Here is a 21,743-nt window from a genome sequence, read left to right on the forward strand (position 1 = left end):
TAAACAATATTTTGTGAATTTGATTAGTAATCTAGATTGATAAGCTTTTTAACTTTGCAAACAAAATGAAATTTTTTCTCTAGACTAAAACTCTCAGGAGATTAAAATCACTATCATTAATAGTTGTTCCAGGTATCCTTGGATTTTCTTCATCACACTTGTGAAAGGACTAGTAGAAAGAAAAAAGGATATCATGAGTAGTTTTGTAGTGGAAACAAATAGAGATCATCAGGAAGAATCATTTGCACTTAATCACTTGAAGGGGAGATTGGGGATGCCCTTCAGTCAAACAGTGATTCACAGCAACATCACCTTGACAATGCTAGTTTAAAGTCAAAGGATGGTATTGCTTGCGGATAGTACTTGGAGTATTTTGACTCTGTTATATTAGATCAAAGTTTCCAATAATGAGAAAAGTAAACTACTTGTATTGACTTCATAGACCCAGACAATACAGATTAGAAATTAAATGTAGATTTAAAATAGCTATATTCTGTCCCAGTCATTTCCTGAGCCTGGAATCTACATTCACATATCAGGTTTCCATTTCATCTTCTATTTCTGTTGAAATTCTCGCTGAAATTCAATAACTACTTCAGATGCCATAATCTCTCTGAACTTTTCTCGAATCCTTTACAATATGAAAACAAGCTCATATATCAATATCTCCTTATACTATATCCATGATCTTGTCCTTTTAAAATTTGCATCACAATAGCATACCCATAGATTTTTCTGTTCAACCAGATTTTAAGTGCCTGTCTTGTGTTTTTTCCTCTTCATACCATTCAGAGCATGTAGAATGGTAATTTGTATGTGTCAAAAACACAGTTCATCTTTTTTTATCATCGAATGAATCAAAGGGAGAAAAGAGTAAGACTATTCCCTAATCAAGGGTATCAAACAACAGGCAAGGCCAAAGACATTCAGGTACTGGGTATAGTATGATTATAATCCAAGGCCTTGGATGGAGGCATTGGATTTACATGGACCAAGGTCTATATAGAGGGTTTCTTAATAATGTTATTCTTTACCAAGATTTAATATATTCAGAATAAAAGAATACCTAAAAATAATTTGTAACTGTGCCCCAAAGGACACTAAATTTTGCATATTCTTTCATCATTACTAGACATATACCTCAGAAATCAAAGTTGAATGGAGAGAATCTATTTCATTTATATCATTATTTTGTACTGATGCAAGAGATGGATGGTAAGTCAATCCATCAATTGGTTAATGGTTTGACAAATTATGATACATGAGTTTACCTTGAAATATCATAGAAATATAAGAAATAAATGTTGCCTAAATGTTGTTCTAGACTTGTAATCTGCTTTGATTTGGGTTAGGGATACCTGCGCTCCATATTGTCCATAGTCTTTTTGAACATTCATGTAACCTTGCTTCCTGTTGTGGCTTGGGTTTGGGTTGAAGTCATACTATGCCATCCATCTCTTCTGGAATATTTATTTTCAGAGCCTCCATAGGTGTGTGGTATTTTTCTTGTAATGTTTTAAACCATATGGAGACACTTGAATGCATTTCTCTTTGTTGTTCTTTGTGGTAAAATTACTTGTGGTGAAACTTTAGAGTTCCTCTATCAGCCAACTTTCACCTTGACTGAAAGTTGACAATGTGTGAGTAATAACATTGGTATTTTAGGTTTCGGGATATTGTCCATGAGTAGACTAGGTCTTTGAATGGACATTTTTTTCAAAGGAATTATATTAGTAGTTTGAGCAACAGATAATATGCTTGGCACATAGTCATGATATAAATGATGTCCTCTCACCCTGTCCCCTCCCTCTTCCCAGAATTCAGATTCCTTTTTCCTCATTGTTCTTGGACCTCTGATCTCTCATTGATAAGAAGTAATATAGTGGAAATAATAACAACAAAAATTTATTTTGCATTTATTATGTGCAAGAGATTGTGCTAAAATGTTGGAAATATAAGTACAAGCAAAAAGAAAAAGTCTGTCCTCTCCAGGACCATACATTCTATAAGTACAGTGAGAATTAAAGAGGGGAATAAAGGTGTCTGGTGTCAGACATGTTGTAAGAAAAAACACAATATAACAGATAATATTACTATGTAGTTTCCTAGATATCCTTAAGTGTGATTTAGTGGCCCCCACATCTATTTGACTTACATCACAGGTGTAGAAATTTCAGAGACTCAGGAATGTAGTTTGGAGAGGAATGAAGACATGATTGACTTAGGCATTCTCCTTAAAATGAACCAACTGATCAAAGAGAATCCTTATGGATAAAGGGAATTCTGATGTGAGATGTGGTCCAGGAGCAAAATGAACTTCCAGGTGAAGAGAAAGTCCTATTTAGAATTAGAAGTACAAGCTGGAAAGAGTCCTGAATTTGAATATAGTTAAATGATTTAAAATCTCTGAACTCCAGTTTTATCATTTGTAAAACTACATGCTTTATAGGGATTTGGGGAGGAAAATATTTTTAAAATGATATATGTGTGTGTGTCTGTTACTTGTCATTATTAATATGTATCCATTTTGATTATTCCCTTATTTGAGGATAGGTAACTCCACTCTGACAAAAATCTTCCAGATAGGTGGTATCATGCATAAAGCAGTGGCCTAGAAGCATGAAGGTCTGAGTTCAAAACCAGTCCATGCCTAGGCCATTCACCAAACCTCTGTTTGCTTGAGTTCCTTATTTGTAAAACTGAGACATCCTAGAGAAGGAAATTACAAACCAAACCAATATCTTTTCCAAGGAAACCCCATGGACAGTTCTGAGAGATCATAACAATTTAGGTAAGACTGAAAGACTGAAAAATAAATCTTGTCTTTAGTTATAAATTATTTTCCAATAAAATTGCATAAATTTATACTTTATTTTTATATGGTTCTAGCATTGATGAAGTCTTGGTTTTCATCATCCTCCTAACTTGTTGATTATGGGGTAAAAATCACAGAGTTGTAATAATTTTCATCACTGTGGCAGTTAGATGGTGTAATGGTTAGAATACCAGCCCTGGAGTCAGGAGGACTTGACTTCAAATCCAGTCTCAGACATTTGATACTTAATAGCTATGTGACCTTGGTCAAATCACATAACTACATTGACCAACAAAAACAAAATTTTCATCACTTATTTTGGATTTAACAGTAAATTATTTGGACATTTTGCATATCTTTTCTCCCATCTAAGATTTCTTCTATGAGTCTCAGAATTTGGTTCCATTCTTGGTCTCTACAGAGAGACTAAATAGATAACAAATAAAGGAAAGCTTAGTTTCATCCTACAGAAAATGCAAAACACAATGGATTTACTTGCTCAACAAGTAAGATAACTCTCCATTTTCCACTTCCCAGGAAAGGAAATTGTCCTTGACTTGTATAAAGATTCTTCATGCTCCAGCTCAAAACCATGAGATAAAGACTATTTCTTTTGCTTTGGTTTTCTGTGTCAGATGTTCTCACAGTTTTCTTATCATTACCTAGTATATTATATACATTTTACTCTTCAACTACTCTCTGTCAATTATACCATTTTGCTCCCATTTTGGTCATTATTTTTAATCACCAGTGACTTCAAATTCCTCAAGCCTTTGTTAAGTTAGGAACTTTTCCTTGTTTAGGGTTTTATTAACTATGTGATTCTGATGTGGAAGCATATAAAGTCCTATTTTCCATCTAAGAAACAATTTATAAGTGTCCTTATCTGAAGTCTTTGGACTAATATGAAAGAATATCCTTTTATGTGTTTTACTAATTACTACTTCCTAAATGAGATCTTCCTCCCCTTTCTCTGATCAGACCAGTAAGACCTCCCCCCCCTCCATAAATAATTAGGTACAAAGATAAAGAAAAGAGACTCTTAATTGATCAGCCTTAAACTGGGTTAAGGCTATGATTCATTTCAGTGCTGTTTGTTTTTTTTCATGTCTTGAATATAATAGAGAGGATCTTAAAGAATTTAAACAAATATTTCTCTAAGACTCAGTGAGTCTGTTTCTTGAAAAATGATCTAAAATATCAAGTTTTACTTTTTTTAGGTAATTATGTCATCATATAGTGAATTTTTTAGCAATACTATAAATACTTCTTCAAAAAGTCTTCCATTAGAGAGAGATGCTTCAGAGCATAAGAGGACTGTTTCAGCACTTCTCATTTTAGAAGACTAATGCCTGACCTAAAGTACTGAGAGCTAATATAATGTTTTAGTGTCTTTATGCCTGCAAGGTGAAATAAACTATTTTTTTCTTCGACCTTGGGCAAATCACTTAATCTTCATGAGTCTCTGCTCATTGTTTAAATAAGGATATCAGCAGTACCTACTTCACAGGGTGGTAGTACCTTAAATATCCAATTTCAAAAAGAGAAGTTGAATAAACCATAAATAAAATCCCTAAGAAAAATGTCTTCAGGACCAGATGGATTCACAGGCAAATTCTACCAGACATTCAAGGAACAGAAAATTCCTCTTCTATATAAACTACTTTAAAAAACAGGAGAGGAGGGAGTTCTGTCAAACTCCTTTTATGACACCAACATTGTGCTGATACCTAAACCAGGAAGAAGCAAAACAATGAAAATTATAGACCAGAATCCCTAATGAATATTGATGCAAAAATATTAAATAAAATTTTAGCAATGAGATTACACCAAGTTATTTCAGGATAATACACCATGATCAGGTTCGACCTATAACAGGCAGGCAGAGATAGTTCAACAGTAGGAAAACACTGAACATAATTATACATATCAATAGCAAAACCAACAGAAATCATATGATTATCTAAATAGATTGCTGAAACAGCCTTTAATAAAATACAACATCCATTCCTATTAAAAACACCAGAAAGTTTAGAAATAAATTGAATTTTCCTTAAAATAATAGGTAGTATCTATCTAAAACCATCAACAAATACCATGTGTTATGTGAATAAACAAGGAACATTTCCAATAAAATCAGGGCGTGAAACAAGGATGCCCATTATCACCATTACTATTCAATATAGTATTAGAAATGCTAGTAGTTGCAAAAAGAGAAGAAAAAGAAATTGAAGGTATCAGAATTGGCAATGAGGAAGCAAAACTTTCATTTTTGCAGATGATATGATGGTATACCTAGAGAATCTGAGAAAAATCATATAAAAAAAATTTGAAACAATTAACAAATTCAACAAAGTAGCAGGGTATAAAATAAACCCACAAAAATCATCAGCATTTCAATATATGAACAACAAAGCCCAGGAGCAATAGATATAAAGGGAAATTCCATTTAAACTATAGACAACATAAAATATTTGGGAATCTACCTCCCAGGAAAAAACCAGAAATGTATGAACACAATTATAAAGCTCTCCTCACCCAAATAAAGTCATATTTCAATAGCTGGGAAAATGTGAAATGCTCCTGGTTAGGTAGAGCTAATATATTAAAAATGAAAATTCTACCCAAATTAAATTACTTATTCAGTGCCATACCAATTAAACTATCAAATAACTACTTTACCGAACTAGAAAAAAAATTAGTAACAAAATTCATCTGGTGATACAAAAGGGCAAGGGAATTGATAGAAAAAAAATGTAAAGGAAGGTGACCTAACTCTATCATATCTAAAACTATTCTATAAAGCAGCAGCCATTAAAACTACATGGTACAAGTTAAGGAAAAAAAGATAGGTTCAAAAGAAAATGCAGCAAATGACTACAGCAATCTACTATTTGACAAACCAAAATACATCAGCTTCTGGGATAAGAATTCATCTGACAAAAATTGTTGGGAAAACTAGGCATAGATCACATGTCACATTGTATACCAAAATAAGGACAAAATGGGTACAGGATTTAGACATGAAGAGTAACGCTGTCGATAAATTAACAGACCAAAAATATTCTATCTGATCTATGTAAAAGGGGTAAATTTAAAACCAAAAAAGAATTAGAGCACATTATAAACCACAAAATAAATGATTTTTGACTAAATTAAATTAAAATATTTTTGCACTAAGAAAAATCAATGGTACCAAAATTAGAAGAAAAACAGAAAGCTGGGAAACAAACTTTACAACTAGGAGTTCTGCTAAAGTTCTAATTTCTAAAATATATAGATAATTGCATCAAATTTATAAAATAAAAAATCATTTCCCAATTGATAAATGGTCAAAGGATATGGACAGTTTTCAAATGAAGAAATAAAAGCTATATATAATCATACAAAAATGCTCCAAATTACTATTAATTACAGAAATGCAAATTAAAACAACAATGAGGTATTAGCTCACACCTATTAGATTAACCAAGATGAGAAAAAGGGAAGACGATCAGTATTGGAGAAGTTGTGGGAGGTCAATGCATTGCTGGGGGAGTTGTGAACGGATCCAAACATTCTGTCTACAGTTAATTTAAAGTGGAATTTCTCTATCACTTGCTTTTGGACTTTGTTGCTCATATGTAGAAATGCTGATAATTTATGTGGGTTTATTTTATATGCTGCTACTTCTGTTGAGTCCGGCGGAGGGAACTCAGGCCAACACCAATATGATGCATAAGCTGGTTCATTTATTGGTCACAGGATACATACTTTTATGTTCTACATTTATGTAATCAATTACATAAGCGTTTTAGCAAGCATTTTTTCACATGCATACCTTGTGTATGTCTTAGGTGATTGTTTTGAGAACCAAACAGTGATTTGATAAAACAGAGTGCAGAGGGTAATTATCTCAGAATGCGCTATCTATCTGAGCCTGGGAATACATCTTGTTAGCTCAGACATGCAGCTACTCCCTTATCTAAGCTCTGAAGTACATCTTGCTCATTAAAGCACAGAATTATTTCTGTGTTAACCCTTCATAGCTCTTAGCCTGGAACACATATGACACAACATACTTTGCTGAAAGTGTTAATTGTTTCAGAGAGTATTTTAGACAATTTTTCCAGGTTCTCTAAGTATACCATCATGTCATCTGCAAAGAGTGCAAGCTTTGCTTTTACATTACCAATTCTGATGTCATCAAATACTTTTTCTTCTCTTATTGTTACTGCTAGTATTTCTAAGACTATACTACATAGTGATGGTGATAATGGGCATCCTTTCTTCACCCCAATCACGTAGGAAATTCTCCTAGGTTATCCCCATTACATATGATATTTATTAACGATTTTAGATAGTTACTACCTATTATTTTAAGGAAACTACATTTATTTCTAAACTTTGTAGTGTTTTTTTATTTTCATGTAGTGGGTTTTATGAATTATAAAGATTTTATTTATTTTCAGTTTTACAATTTTTCCCCTAATCTTACTTCCCTCACCCCACCCTGCCCAGAAGGCAATTTTCCAGTCTTTACATTGTTTCCATGGAATATAATGATCCAAATTGAATGTTATGAGAGAGAGAAATCATAACCTTAAGGAAGAAAGATAAAGTATAAGAGATAACACAATCAGACAATAAGATATCAGTTTTTTTTCTAAATTAAAGGTAACAGTCCTTGGTCTTTATTCAAATTCCACAGTTCTTTATCTGGATACAGATGGTATTCTCAACTGCAGATAGTCCCTAAATTGTCACTGATTGTTGCAATGATGGAATGAGCCAGTCAATCAAGGTTGATCATCATCCCCTTATTGTTGTTAGGGTGTACAATGTTTTTCTGGTTCAGCTCATCTCCCTCAGCATCAGATCAGGCAAATCCCTCCATGCTATCCTGAATTCTAATTCCTCTGGTTTCAAATAGAACAATAGTGATTCATGACATACACACAGACACACACACAAATATCCATATCTATATCTATATCTATATCTATATCTATATCTATATCTATAATGTATATATCATGGTTTGTTAAGCCATTCCCCAATTGTATGTCATTTACTTTATTTCTAATTCTTTGCCACCACAAACAGGGCTGCTATAAATATTTTTATACAAGTTATTTTTTTACCCTTTTTTCATAATATCTTCAGGATATATAGACCCAGTCAAATCTTGGTTTTATTTATTATTTCATTAGTTTTCTTGCTTTTCATTTTATTAATTTTTCTTTAATTTTTAGAATTTCCAATTTGGTATTTAATTGGGGGTTTTAATTTGTTCTTTCTCTAATTTTTCTAGTTACATATTTAGTTCATTGATTTCCTCTTTCTCTAATTTATTCACGTAAGCATTTAAAGTTATAATATATCCCTTGACAACCGCTTTAAGTGAATCCCATAGATTTTGTATATTGTTTTATTATTGTCATTAACTAAGATAAAATAATTTTTCTAAAATTTGTTTTTTGATCCACTCATTCTTTAAAGTGAGGTTATTCCATTTCCAATTAATTTTGGGACTATGTCTCTCTGGCCCAATGTTGCATAAGATTTTTATTGCATTGTGAGCTGAGAAAGATATATTCACTATTTCTGCCTTTCTGAAGTTGATTATTATTTTTTTCTGCCCTAGTACATGGTCAATTTTTGCACAAGTTCCATGTACTGCAGAGAAAAAGGTATATTCCTTTATGTCCCCATTCAATTTTCTCCATAAGTCTATCAAATCTAGTTTTTCTAACAATCTATTTACCTCCTTAACATCTTTCTTTTTTATTTTACAATTCAATTTATGTAGAGCTAAGAGTGGCAGTTTAGGTCTCCCACTAGTAGAGTTTTGCTGTCTATGTCTTCCTGTTGTTCTTTCAGGTTCTCTTCTATGAATTTGGATGCTGTCCCTTTGGGTACATATATATATTCAGTACTGAAATCACTATATTGTCTATGGTACCTTCTAGGAGGATATAGTTTCATTTCTTATCTCTTTTAACACTATTTTTGTAGCTACTTTGTCTGAGATAAGGATTGCTACTCCTGCTTTTTTTCACTTCAGCTGAAGCAAAATATATTTTGCTCCAACCTTTTACCTTTACTGTACATGTATCTCTCTGCTACAAATGAATTTCTTGTGAGCAGCATATTGTAGAATTCTGATTTTTAATCCATTCTGCTATTCATTTACATTTTAAGAGAGAGTTCAGGCAAAAAAGGGGAACTAACAAAAGGAAGGGAAGGGAAATCTAAGTTTTCTAATATTCTATTCACCTCTGTAACTTCCTTTTAGTTTATTTTATGTTTAGATTCATATAATCCTGAGAGAGGGAGATTCAGGTCCCCCATCAATAGTGTTTTGTTTTCTATGTTTTATGTAACTCATTTACTATCTCTTCTATGAATTTGGATGCTATACCACATGGTGTATACCTGTTTAGTATTGAAATTATTTCATTGTCTATATTTTAAGAGGATATAGCTTCCTTCCTAATCTCTTTTAATGAGATCTGTTTTTGCAATAGCTTTGTCTGAGATTAGGATTGCTACCTCTGCTTTTTTTTCACTTCAGTTGATGTGTAATATATTCTGCTTCACCCTTTCATCTTTAGTTTATGTGCTTCTCTCTGCTTCAAATGTGTTTTTTGTAAGCAACATATTATAGGATTCTGTTTTTTAATTCACTCTGCTATCTGTTTCTATTTTATGGGAGAGTTCATCCCATTTACATTTGCAATTATAATTATTATGTCTTTATTACCCTCATTGCTATGTTCCTTCTGTTTTTATATTTCCCTGCTCCTTCCACCTTAACGCTCTTCCTTAGTGACTACCACCTCCCTAAATGTGTCCACCTTTCTATCAGCCATCCTCCCTTCCCCTTCATCCTTTATTCCCTTCTATCAGTCCCTCCTTCCCTCTCTCTCCTTTTCCCTTCCAATACTTGAAGGGTAAGATTAATTTCTAAACCCAAAGTGTGTGTGTTAATAATCTTTCTTTGAGACAAATTCAATGAAATTAAGATTCAGGTTTTCTCACTTTCTCCCTTCTTTCACTCTATTTTTTAAATTTACTTTTTCAATTATTCCATCACTATCATAGATACTATATTCTCAGTCTAAATATATTCTTTCTAATACAGTTATAATTCTGAAGAGTTAGGAGAATCTTATTCCCAGATAGGAATGTAAAAAGTTTCATCTTATTGATTAGCAGTTTTTTCTTTACTCTGCTTTACCTTTTCATTTATTTCTTGAATCTCCTTATTAGAAGATCAATCTTTCTGTTCAGTTATGGTCTTTTCTTCAGTAAAGATAGAAAGTTACCTATTTCATTAAATGTCCATCTTTTCCCCTGAAAGAAAAGGTTCAGTTTAGTTATATAGTTGATTCTTAGTTATAATACAAGCTCCCTTACCCTCTGTAATATCATACTCCAGGCCTTTGATTGTTTAATATTGATGTGACCAGGTCCTGTGTAAATCCTATGCAATGCTGTGGGTGTAAGGTGTTTTCACAGTACCTTGATGTGAGGGCTGCTGAACCCATTACAGGACTGATTTGCACTTTTGATGTTCAATTGAACCACTTAACTCTCACCCATGGCTCCAAGAAGTTATAGCATGTGCAGTGGTCACACCCTGGTCAGACATTTTGGTAGGTGGGCTAAACCAGATTGAGGGTAACTGAGGTAGTCTCAAAGTCATCAGTGAGTCATGGGAAGTGTCTGGCCCAAGCATGAAGTCTTAAACTGGTGGAATGGGCAGAAGAGAACAATTCTTTCCAACAACCATGAAGTCAGTTGAAACAGGTGCTTTGGAGTGCTTAGAGCTTGTTAGACATTGAAGACTCCAAGGTCATCCACTGCATCTAGAGCCATCACTTGTTTTCTTGCCTCTGTCTTTCTATGTTGGATTATGATGACTTTCAAAGAGAGAGTGAGACAGATGAAGTGCTACCTCACTAAAATACAATTTATGCATGCAACAAAAGGCATCACTCATAACCATTATTCAAAGTCCTGGGGCAATAGGCAAGTGATGGAGCAGCAGGTGGGAATATATTTGGAGCTGTAGTCACACAGGTGACTCAGGTCATATGTTTGTTTCCCCATGGAAAGCAACAGTGAGATTTGTCAGTCCCCTGGGTGACTGAAGGATTGTACTGCTCACCTTCTGATGTAAGCAAGAGGTTAGAAAAGGTGACCTAAAATTGTCTGCTTACTCAACCTGGCCTGACTACCATGGAATGCAGGAATATCACAGTGCAGACTAGACACAAAAAAATCTATAAAATCTTCGAAGATTTCACTCACCATTGGTGCATGGAGTAAGCACACAATTATAGACAAAAAAGAGCCAATAGAACTGAAAGACAAACAGCTTTTGATGCAAAAGAACTTAGTAGGAATTATATCCAAATAGCAGCTTGAGAGAAAAACAAAGCTGACAAATGAAGACCAGTTTATTGAAGTCCGAGTTGGATATATGTTTGTTTTTGCTTCTGGGTGGCTGCAGTGAAGGGAAGTGCCATGAAGCTGGGGTAGGTTTTGCAATCAAAACTAATCTAGTCAACATTATTGAATGTCTACTAAAAGTAGATTTCTGCTTCCAAGAAAACACCATGCCACTCTAATCAGTGCCTATACTCCTACAGTGATAAACACTGATGAAGTTAAAAAAATATTTCATGAAGATTTGGAGACCTTTATCATCAATGTATCAAAAGAGGACAAGTTTAAAATTCAGGGTGATTAGGCTCAGATTACTAGACATGGCAGGTAGGAGGTGGGAGGAAAGCAGTTTGAAACAGCAAAAGCAATGGTCACATTCTCCTGAAGACTTACATGTCTCATGTCCTTCTCATCACAAACATTGACTTCCATTTACCTAAATGCAATAAATCTTCATGGATGCACACTTGTAGCAAACATTGGCATCTAATAGACTATGTGGTTGTAATGAGAAGAGACAGACATTAGTGAAAGTGACAGAGGCAATGTGTGGACCAGAATGCTGTACTGATCACAGACTCATCCTCTCCAAAGCAGTGGCCCCAAAGCAAAATGAATACTAGAATTAATGTCAAGATATTAGAGTGTCTCTCTGAGTGAGAACAGTTTGTTGCTAACTTGAAGGGAAAATTGAGACAACACAGTTGACAACAGTGGAGCAGAAAAAGAAGGGGCAGCTTTCAGATATCTGATGTACAGTACTGTATTACTGTATTTGCTCCTCTGGGTCAGAACACTTGCCATCAAGACTAGTATGATGAAAATGATGGGGAAATATTGAAGCAGCTAAATATAATATGAGAACTCCATAGAGTTTAACAGAAGGAAAGTTCATCCATTTCTAAGAAGGCAGCATTTAATTACATCAAAAGTAAAGTAGAGAGATGCAGGTCTCTGGGTTCAGAAAGAGGGCAGATGAAATTCAATTTTATGCAAACAATAACAAACCAAAATGCTTTTATGATGTCCTATTTATGGGCCAAAGGCATATGGTACATCTCAACTACTCAATGCTGATGAAAAGATTAATGATAGGAACAGGATTCTAGAGAGATGGGCTGAACATTTCCATAGTGTTCTTAACAGACAATCCTTACTCAGTGCAGAAGCCATTGACCTTTTACCTCAAGTTAAAGTCAATCAGTCTCTAGTTGAAGTTCATCAGTATTGTATGTAAATTTCATGACAGCATGCATATCCAGGTTCTGGATCGTAGACAATGTTCTTGAGGTTTCCCAGTCATCAATGGAGGGAAATAAGAATGTGTCCTTGCTCCCATACTTTTTAGCATAATGTTTTCAGTCATGTTATCAAATGCTTTCACTGAGGATGATCATGGCTTCAAGGTCTGCTACCACACTGATGGCAAATTCTTCAACTTGAAAAGGTTACAAGCTAAGACCGAAGTATAGGGACAGTTGGTCCACAATCTTCTGTTTGCAAATGATTGTGTACTCAATGCAGCTTCTGAAACTGAGATACAGCAAAGTATGGATGGATTCTCTGCTCCTTGTGCTAATTTTGCTCTAACAATTAATGCCAAGAAAACACAGGTGCTCTATAAGCCAGCACCACACTATCAATATGTGTAAAACCATTGATTTCAACAAATGCAGAAATTTTGAGTACTGTGGACAAGTGCACTTACCTTGGTAGTGTCCTTTCCAAGGAAGTACATGTTGAAAATGAGGTTGATACACTCATTGCCACAGTTAGCTCAGTATTTGGGGGGCTTTGAAAGAAAGTGTGGGAGGGAAGAGGTATCAGACTAAATCGAAGGTCTACAGGGCCATTTTTCTGACTTCATTGTTATATGCATGTGAAGCCTGGTCAGTCTACCAGCACCATGTCAGGAAACTGATTTGCTTTCATTTAAATTGTCTTAGGAAGATTATGAATATTCTTGGGCTGGAGAAAAAGAGCACTGAGGTCCTTTCTCAAGGTAAACTGCCTAGCATTACAACAATACAACAAAGAGTGAAACTATAATGGGTTAGACACATTGTTAAAATGCCAGATGTAGGCTTGCCTAAACAACTATTTTATGGAGAATTCACACAGGGCCTGAGCTCATTAAGGAACTCATCAGAAGAAGTGATACCAAGACACCCTAAAAGTCTCATTGAAGAACTTTAGAATTGACTGTACATCATGGGAGATAATGGAACAGGACTGTCCAGCATGCCATACCCTTATCAGAGAGGGTGCTGCACTCTATGATGAGGGCAGAATTGAAGCCATTCAAAGGAAACGTGACATAAATAAGTTTACAATACCCACCCAAAATTTTCACATGGACTATTTGTGCCTAATCTGTAGTGAAACATTTCAAACTTTATTAATCTGATCAGCCACAGTCAGACACATTGTAATTGGTCTCAAACATAGGTGATGGTCTTCTTCAATAAAGAAGAACAAGAAAAAACCTATTCTGATGGTGGCTCCTTGCTATTTGATTTGTTTCTTTCTGTCTTATTGCAGATTTTTCTCCTTGATCTGATTACTCTAGAGTTGTACTACAATATTCCTTGATGTTTTCATTTTGGGATTCCTTTCAGGAGGTGATCAGTGGATTCTTTCAATGATTATTTGCCCTCTTGTTTCAGGATATCAGAGCAGTTCTCCTTAACTATTGCCTTAAGAATGCTATCCAGGCTCTTTTGTTTGATCTTGGTTTTCAAGTGTCCTTTCATTCTTGAATTGTCTCTCCCACATCTGTTTTCCAGGCCAGTTGCTTTTACCAATGAACTATTTTACATTTTCTTCTATGTTTTCATTTTTGGACTTTCTGTAACAGGTTCTTGGTGTCTCATGAAGTCATTAGCTTCCACTAGTCCCAACCTGTTTTTCAAGGAGATATTTTCTTCATTTACCTTTTGTATCTCCTTTTCATTTGCTCTATTCAATTTTAAAAGCAATTATTATTATAGACCCTGCTTTTCTCTGCCCTTTCTTATTCATTTTGGGTCTTTTATTGGGAGAGGTGAGTTTGCTTGCAGATATTCTAGTGTTAGGAACCCTAGAAGTTTGCTTACTGTCTTGGGGCCAATAGAAATTAGAAACTCTGGAGGGTTACTCAATGGATGAACCAGTAATGAATATCAGAAGATCTATCTGAATTGTCTGCTTTGGGGATATCAGTCATCTACTTCCTATACCTTGGGCTGTATCTGGGGTGTTTGCACAGACAGCTCTGTTGCTGGCTTAGGCCATCAGGTCAGGAAATGTCAGTGGTTCTCTCTGGACAATCTGCATTGGGGATGTTAGGTGTCCACTCCCTGAACTTTTGGGAATGCTTGGAATGCCTAAGGCTTTGTCTAAGCTGTCCACACTGGTAACCCAAACTCTGGGTTAGACCTGCAAGATTGGAAATGCCAGAGGTTCTCTCAGTACAGTAGACACTGGGAAAATTGGCCTCCCACAGGGGGCTCTTGAGAAAGGTGTGAACACCTGGGTTGTTTCTATGTTGTTTGTTCTGGGGATTCCTAGGCCCTCCTGCAGGGACCCCAGGGGCTCCTCTGGGAGCACCAGGGACTAGCAGGATAGGCAGTACAGACCAGCTGTGCTGGCCAAATATATGTCCTGTGCAGCCATGCTGGGGCTCACCCAAGTTAGTCCTATACCTAGCCTGGCTGCTGATGTTCTGGGACTCTATTTTATACTCTGAGCATGTACATGGCTCATCTTTTCACAGATCTTACTGGAAGATGTTTCACCCTATTGTTTTGTAGGTTCTCTTAATCCAAAATCTGTTAAGAGGCTTGATTAATGTTAGTTCTGAGGGAAAGTCAGAAGAGCTAAAAATAGTGCCTGGTTTCTTTCTGCCATGTTGGCCAGAAGACCCCATCCATTGCCTTTTAACTTGCCCAGATGTCTGAAATGTCATAGAGTTCTATAAGAGTACAGCCTAACCAGTAGCCTACTGTATAAAATAATTGGTCTGAAAAAAAAGAAAGAAAAGTATGAAGGGAATAGGATGAAAAAATACATAATTAATGATAACTATGAAATTGAATGAGTTGAACTCAGTCATAAATATAAAAAATCAAAAAATGAAGTTAGAAGAATGGATTAGGAGACAAGAGTCATCATCAATGTATTGTTTACAAGAATCAATAAATATTTATGCAGTTAAGCTAAGAAAATAAACATAATCTATTATTCTGAAGCTAAAGTAAAAAAGGCAAGACTAATCATCTTAAAAAGCAATAGTAATGATAGATATAATTAAAAGAGATAAACAACAACTTCATGTTACTGATATTACCATAAATGATGAATTAATATCAATAATAAATATGCATAAATTAGCATAATATCTAAAAAAAGAAAAGAAAATATTCTTAAAAGCTATCTTGATACACTCATGGACATTTAGAAAGATTCTGTGGAGAAAATCATATTGCTTCTTATTGCAACTTTTAGCCTGTTTCTTATTTTCTCTATATTCTCTTCTCATATACTATTCTTCTCTCTGGTGTATTTACAAATGGCCTTTTGGACAACACCATTGAAGGTGTCAAATAGAGTTTCTGGACGGTTGTTACTTATGCACCATTTATAGGAAGAAGAAAAAGTCATATTTGAAGAGATTTTATCCTTAAAATGTTTAACAGTATCAAACATGAAGTAGTACACCAAATTGAACTTTAAGTTTATTTGTCATTTGATGTAGTGTTTGTCATTAGTCAGTAGAAAGGTAAATATTTTATATTTGTAATAAAAGTGTTTTTCTTTTTTCTTTTTAAATTTATTTATTTTTCCAATTTTATTTAAGTTTTCAACATTTATTTTTATAAAGTTTTTTTTCCCTTCTTACTGTGCATCCTCCTCCCTAAAATAGCATTTAATCTGATATAGGCTATATGGGTAAAAATAATATGCTTTGATCTGCACTCAAATGCCATAATTCTTTCTCTGGATGTGGATGGCATTTTCTATCACAAGTCTTTAAGAATTGTCTTTGGTCTCTGTATTACTGAGAAAAGCTAAGTCTTTCATGGTTGATCATCATACAATGTGGCTGTTACTATTTACAATATTCTCTTGTTTGTTCCCGCTTCACTCAGCAACAATTTATGAAAGTCCTTCCAGGCTTTTCTGAAATCTACTTGCTCATCATTTCTTATAGAACAATAGTATTCTGTTATATTTATGTCACAACACTCCCCAATTGATGGGTATCCCTTCAATTTCCAACTCTTTCCCACCACAAAAAAGAGCTGCTTGAAAGGATATAAGATGGGCCTGAGATGTAAAAAGGACTGCAATAGAGATGAATGGAGGAGGAATGTAAAGTTGTTTATTAGATGAAGGAATGGATCTGGGTCAAAACAGATTACACCAGTGAGAAATTGGGGAATCTATTTTTTATAGGACATGTGCTATAGGAAAGCAAGGTGTTGTGGTTTCCATAAGGATTATGAGACTTTTGGGGTCTCCACTGAGGTTATGAATTGTTTGAGGTCTCCATTGAGATAGTAATTTTCTCAGGAAATGATATCAGATACAACTGGGCAAGAATAAAACCCAGGCTTGGTTCCAACATTCCAGCCTTTTTCTTTCATTTTTTGAGATTAGAGTCAATTAGGGATTAAGGTAGATTACATTTGTGTTGGTCAAGGCAAAGCCCCTTGCCCACAAGACTATGGGAGATTGACTAGACATATCTCTGGACAATGAGGGGCACAGACTGTTGATAATGACATATCATATTTGGAGGATTTCTAGCTACCATTTCTAACAATATACCATGAAGAGGGTTTCTAGTTGCTAAAGGGATGGAGGTGTCATAAAGGATGAGACGATGCTTCATGGAAATTGGGATGATGACCCAGTCTTTGGTGGTTGCTTCTCAGTGACAAGGAGTGATTTAGGATATGCAGGAAGGTCAGTGGTGGTTCAAAGACAAAAAGGAGGAGATAGCTTGATCTAAGGAAAAATAACATGGAATGCAGTCAAATCTATCCATATTGACAATATGTGTACAATAATAGAAAAAGGAAGAATAACACAGAGAAGTGGGGATGATAAAATAGCATTGCATGACTTCTATTGTTGATAGCTGAATCAAAATATCTAGCATATGTCATGTAATAATTACCCAATAATTACCCAATCCAGGAAGTACTGATCTTATCTATATGTAGAGGAATACTGTAGGGTACCAGTGTATATTCTGCATGTCTTTCATTGACTGCTTGCTCTGATTGTGGAAATCTGCTAAAGAGAGAAAAAGCTGGGACATAATTAAAACAAAATCAAATTGGGCTTTGGTAATTCAACACATATAGAACAGGATCAAATATCCTTAGCTCTCTTTGACTTTAGGTGTCACGGTTAACAGTCAACCCTATAGTCATGGCTCAGGAATAATCAGGTGGGAAAAACTTCTTTTCAAAGGAACAGAATGGGGAAACAGAGTCAGATAGAGTTTCTTAGACTGAGGCCAAAGATTGTCCTTTCAGCCTGTTTCTGGACACCTACACCTGTGACAGTTTAAATTCACATTTCTTCTGAGTAGCTTGTGACTTTAGTTTGTAGAAGTTCTTCTCAATGGTAGCTTTCAGACTTAATAATCCATCAGACAACAATGTCTAAAGTCAAACCCTAGAATAAAATTTACTCCAAAGAGCAAACTCTACTAATTATAGCTTAAGACTAGATATAATTGTTTTCACTCATGGGTTGCTATAAGCAATAAGGGTTTGCCATACAAATATACATTGGAAATTTCACTTAAAATTCAGCACCTGCATTTTTCATAGTTTAATTGTCCTTTTGTAAAGACAAAATCATTAGAAATCATTTCTGTAGGAATTTGCTGGTCTGCAGCAGCCAGGTTCACTGTATGACTAAATTGTATGACCAAAGTTGGCTTGTTTCCCAGGGCTACTTGACTTTGCACAACTGACCACCCACTTTACATTAAACCTTACATAGCTAGCTATATAGTACAGAAATTTAATGACTATATTATTAGTTCAAGGATTTATACTCATTTTGAGATGGTTAGATTGATGGAGGAGAAGAATTTGAGAAGCAAAGCAGGAGTCACAAAGGAATGGAGTGCTGCCTTTCAAAAACAACTGGACATATGGGATTTCATTCCACTGGCATTGCTTCTGACAGCAATTGTTCAGATCAGTGAAGGTGTCAGGGAATTTTTGGAATTTATGGTCCCCATAAAGAGGAGTTTTCATTGAGTAACCCAATCGCTTATAATTAAGGTGTTGGGGGTGGTAGGGTGGGAGTTCCCACCACTGAGTTGTTTAGTTCTGATACCAAATAGTTTCAATAATTGTCACTTATAATTTTAAATATGGTACAGCTAGGCCAACATACTTTTAATTGTCTCATTAATTCTTTTGGTGTTTTTGATATTTTGTTATGATTTCAATGTTTTCCTGGAACAAGGTTCCATATTTTTAAGAGCAATATATTTCCAATGATTCTCAATTGCATCAAAACTGATTACAGTTAACAATGGATAAGTTCAAGGTCACTGAAAATCAAGTAAGTAAAACTCTGGGCATTAAGTAGGCTTAATATGTAGGAAGAGAAATTCAAGAAAAGTGATGCAAAAGATGTACAGTAACTTATGTCAATCATTCAAGTATTGGAAAGGAATATTCATATTTCCTTCTGAGTTTTCTTTCTCCTGGGCTAAACAAAATCATTCATTTCACTTGAACTTTCTCTGATCATATTTCTAGTCAACTCACTAACCTGACAATTAAGTGTGGGGGTTACTCTTCTCTGGTCAAACTTGAGCATATCAATTTATAATCCTCTATACTGTTTGATGCAGAAAAAAGTCTTCTTGAACTTCAGCTTTTTAAATCTCTCTTTTTCTATACCATGCCTTTAAAGCCTATTCTCCACAAGCTATTAATATTGCCTAATATCTAATTCTGACCATGTTTTTCCTCTCCTCGAGTCTTTGATAGTTCCCTAGTGCCTCTAGATTAGAATATAAAATGCAAAAAGTCCCTGGTCAAGTTTTTAAAGATTTTATTTTTTTTAGGTTTTTTTGCAAGGCAAATGGGGTTAAATGCTTTCCCAAGGCCACACAGCTAGGTAATGATTAAGTGTCTGAGACTGGATTTGAACCCAGGTACTCCTGACTCCAGGGCCAGTGCTTTATCCACTATGCCACCTAGCCGCCCCTAAAGATATTTTAAAGTACATTTATGGTCTTAGTTTTTATTTCTCTTCTTCATGCACTGTTTCCATCAGAAGGGCCTCTTTGTTGTTCCCTATATAAGACATTCTATCTCAACATTTTGTGCTTGAATGTTTTTGGACTGCCATGTCTGGACTCTTGTCCTTCAGAATCTCTAGTATCTTTCAAAGTTAAGTGCAATTCCTAAATAAGACTTTTACTAATCCTACCAAAGCCAGAGTGACCAGAAGTGTCATTGAGGCTAAGAGAGTATCAACTAGCTCTACCAAAGCTTTGTCTGAACAGGAGAGCTTGAGAAATGGAGCAGTGTCACAGTAACAATGATCCATGGTATTTAATGAGCAGAAGTTCAGATGACCTGGCATTAGAAGTGCGAGGCCAGAAATCAATAATGCAGCCAGCCAAGTATAAAGAGTTAGCGGTATGCAGAATCTGGTGTTCATGATGGTTGGATAATGCAAGGGCTTACAGATGGCAACATACCAGTCATAGGACATGGCAGCAAGGAGGAAAAACTCAGTTGCCCCCAGAAACATAGACAAAAAAGTACTGAAGGAAACAACCAAAGAAGCTGATGGTTTTATTTCCTGTTGAGATACTAAACAGCAATCTGGGATTAAAAATAAATGTGAAAAAATTTCTATGATGGCAAAATTCCAAAAGAAGAAATACATGGGGGTTTGGATGTGGGAGTCCGACAGTGTGAGGATGATAATGGTCAGATTACCAATGTTACTAAACATGTAGTTGAGAAAGAGAAGAAAATCACAACCTGGAACTCAGAGGTATCTGTCAGGACCAACAGGATGAACTCAGTCAATATAGTGAAATTTTTCACTGTGACCTTGTGAAGTGGAATAAAAGAGAAATCTGTACTAAGATAGAAGTGGTGAAATTCAGTCTAGAAGAGTAAATAAAATTAACATGAGTATGTATTCATCTGATCATGCTCCCTACAAGCTCTGTTTTTGAATGGAAGACAGTTTAACTTGAAAGTATTTTAGGATCCCCCCTATGCCATTATCTCCTTATAGCTCATTTGAAATGGATGTTGATAAACTAGAGAATATCCAGAGGCAAATTAAGTGGAAGATGGAATAGGAAAATTCATATTAGTAGATACTTTTAGTTAGCTCAAGATACTTTGCCAGAGAACACTTTGGGTGACATGATTCAGGAAATGTCTTATAACATGAGGAACAGGAATCAGACTTGTTTGGACCTAGAGAGGAGAACTAGCAAAGGGCATGTGTTTTCAAGAGGTAGCATTCTTCAAGTACTTGATGGGTTGTCACATGAAGGAGGGATTCAGGCTTTCTGTTAGAATCCAGAGGGCAATCTACAAAAAGGCAAGTTTAGATGTAATACCAAAATATGCCTCCTTCCATCAAAACTATCCAATTGTGGGAGGGGGCCTCCCTGAGAGCCCATGGAGCCTCCCTTCTTAGAAGACCTTTAGGCAGTGACCTGATGATAACCCCTGGATATGGTTTAAAGGAGATTTCTTTTCTTTATGAGTTTCTCTAGATATGTCATTAATATTCCTTCCAGGACTCAAATTATGTGATTCCTGTCTCCAAGTTACACTTTCCTTCCTTAATAGCCTGTAGTTTTTGCAAGCCTTTCTCTTGTCTCTATCTCATTTTCTTCCTTTTCCTTCTGTATTCTCTGGCATTTTCTCACATTGTACTTGTAGGAATCTGTCATTCTCTCCTTTCCTCCTCCAGGGACCAGTGAAAATTCCTCAAAGATAGGTTGAGAAAGACAGTGAAGAACCCACAGTGATACCTGCCATTTCCCTCACTCTTGTAGTGAGATTTCATAGTGAGATCCAAAATGGCTGCATTTCTGTAGTGATTTTAGGTCATATGAGCCAGTATTTTGAATCTTTATACAAAGATAAGTCACCCTCCCCCAATTAATAATCATCTCAAGCTCCTCCTAAGATATCCAGCAGTAGATTTAAAAAAGAAAATAAATGGAATCACAGAATGTCACAGTTAAGAGATTTTGTTGCTATCTAGTCTAACTCATACTTGATCAACAATCCCAATTAGAACAATGCTGAAAAATGATTATTTTTTCTCCACTAGAAAACATCCCTTTTTAACATTTTTTAAAAACTTTCTTTCCTCTAAGCCTCTCCATAACTCTGCTCCAGTCCAGGCTTCTTCCTTCTCCCACCCTAGTTTGAAAGGAAGACTCAATATTTAGTGTCTATTTAGGTAGGAGAAAAACTTTGAGTTC

Source organism: Macrotis lagotis, chromosome 2 (assembly GCF_037893015.1).
Source record: "Macrotis lagotis isolate mMagLag1 chromosome 2, bilby.v1.9.chrom.fasta, whole genome shotgun sequence".
Classification (NCBI taxonomy): domain Eukaryota; kingdom Metazoa; phylum Chordata; class Mammalia; order Peramelemorphia; family Peramelidae; genus Macrotis; species Macrotis lagotis.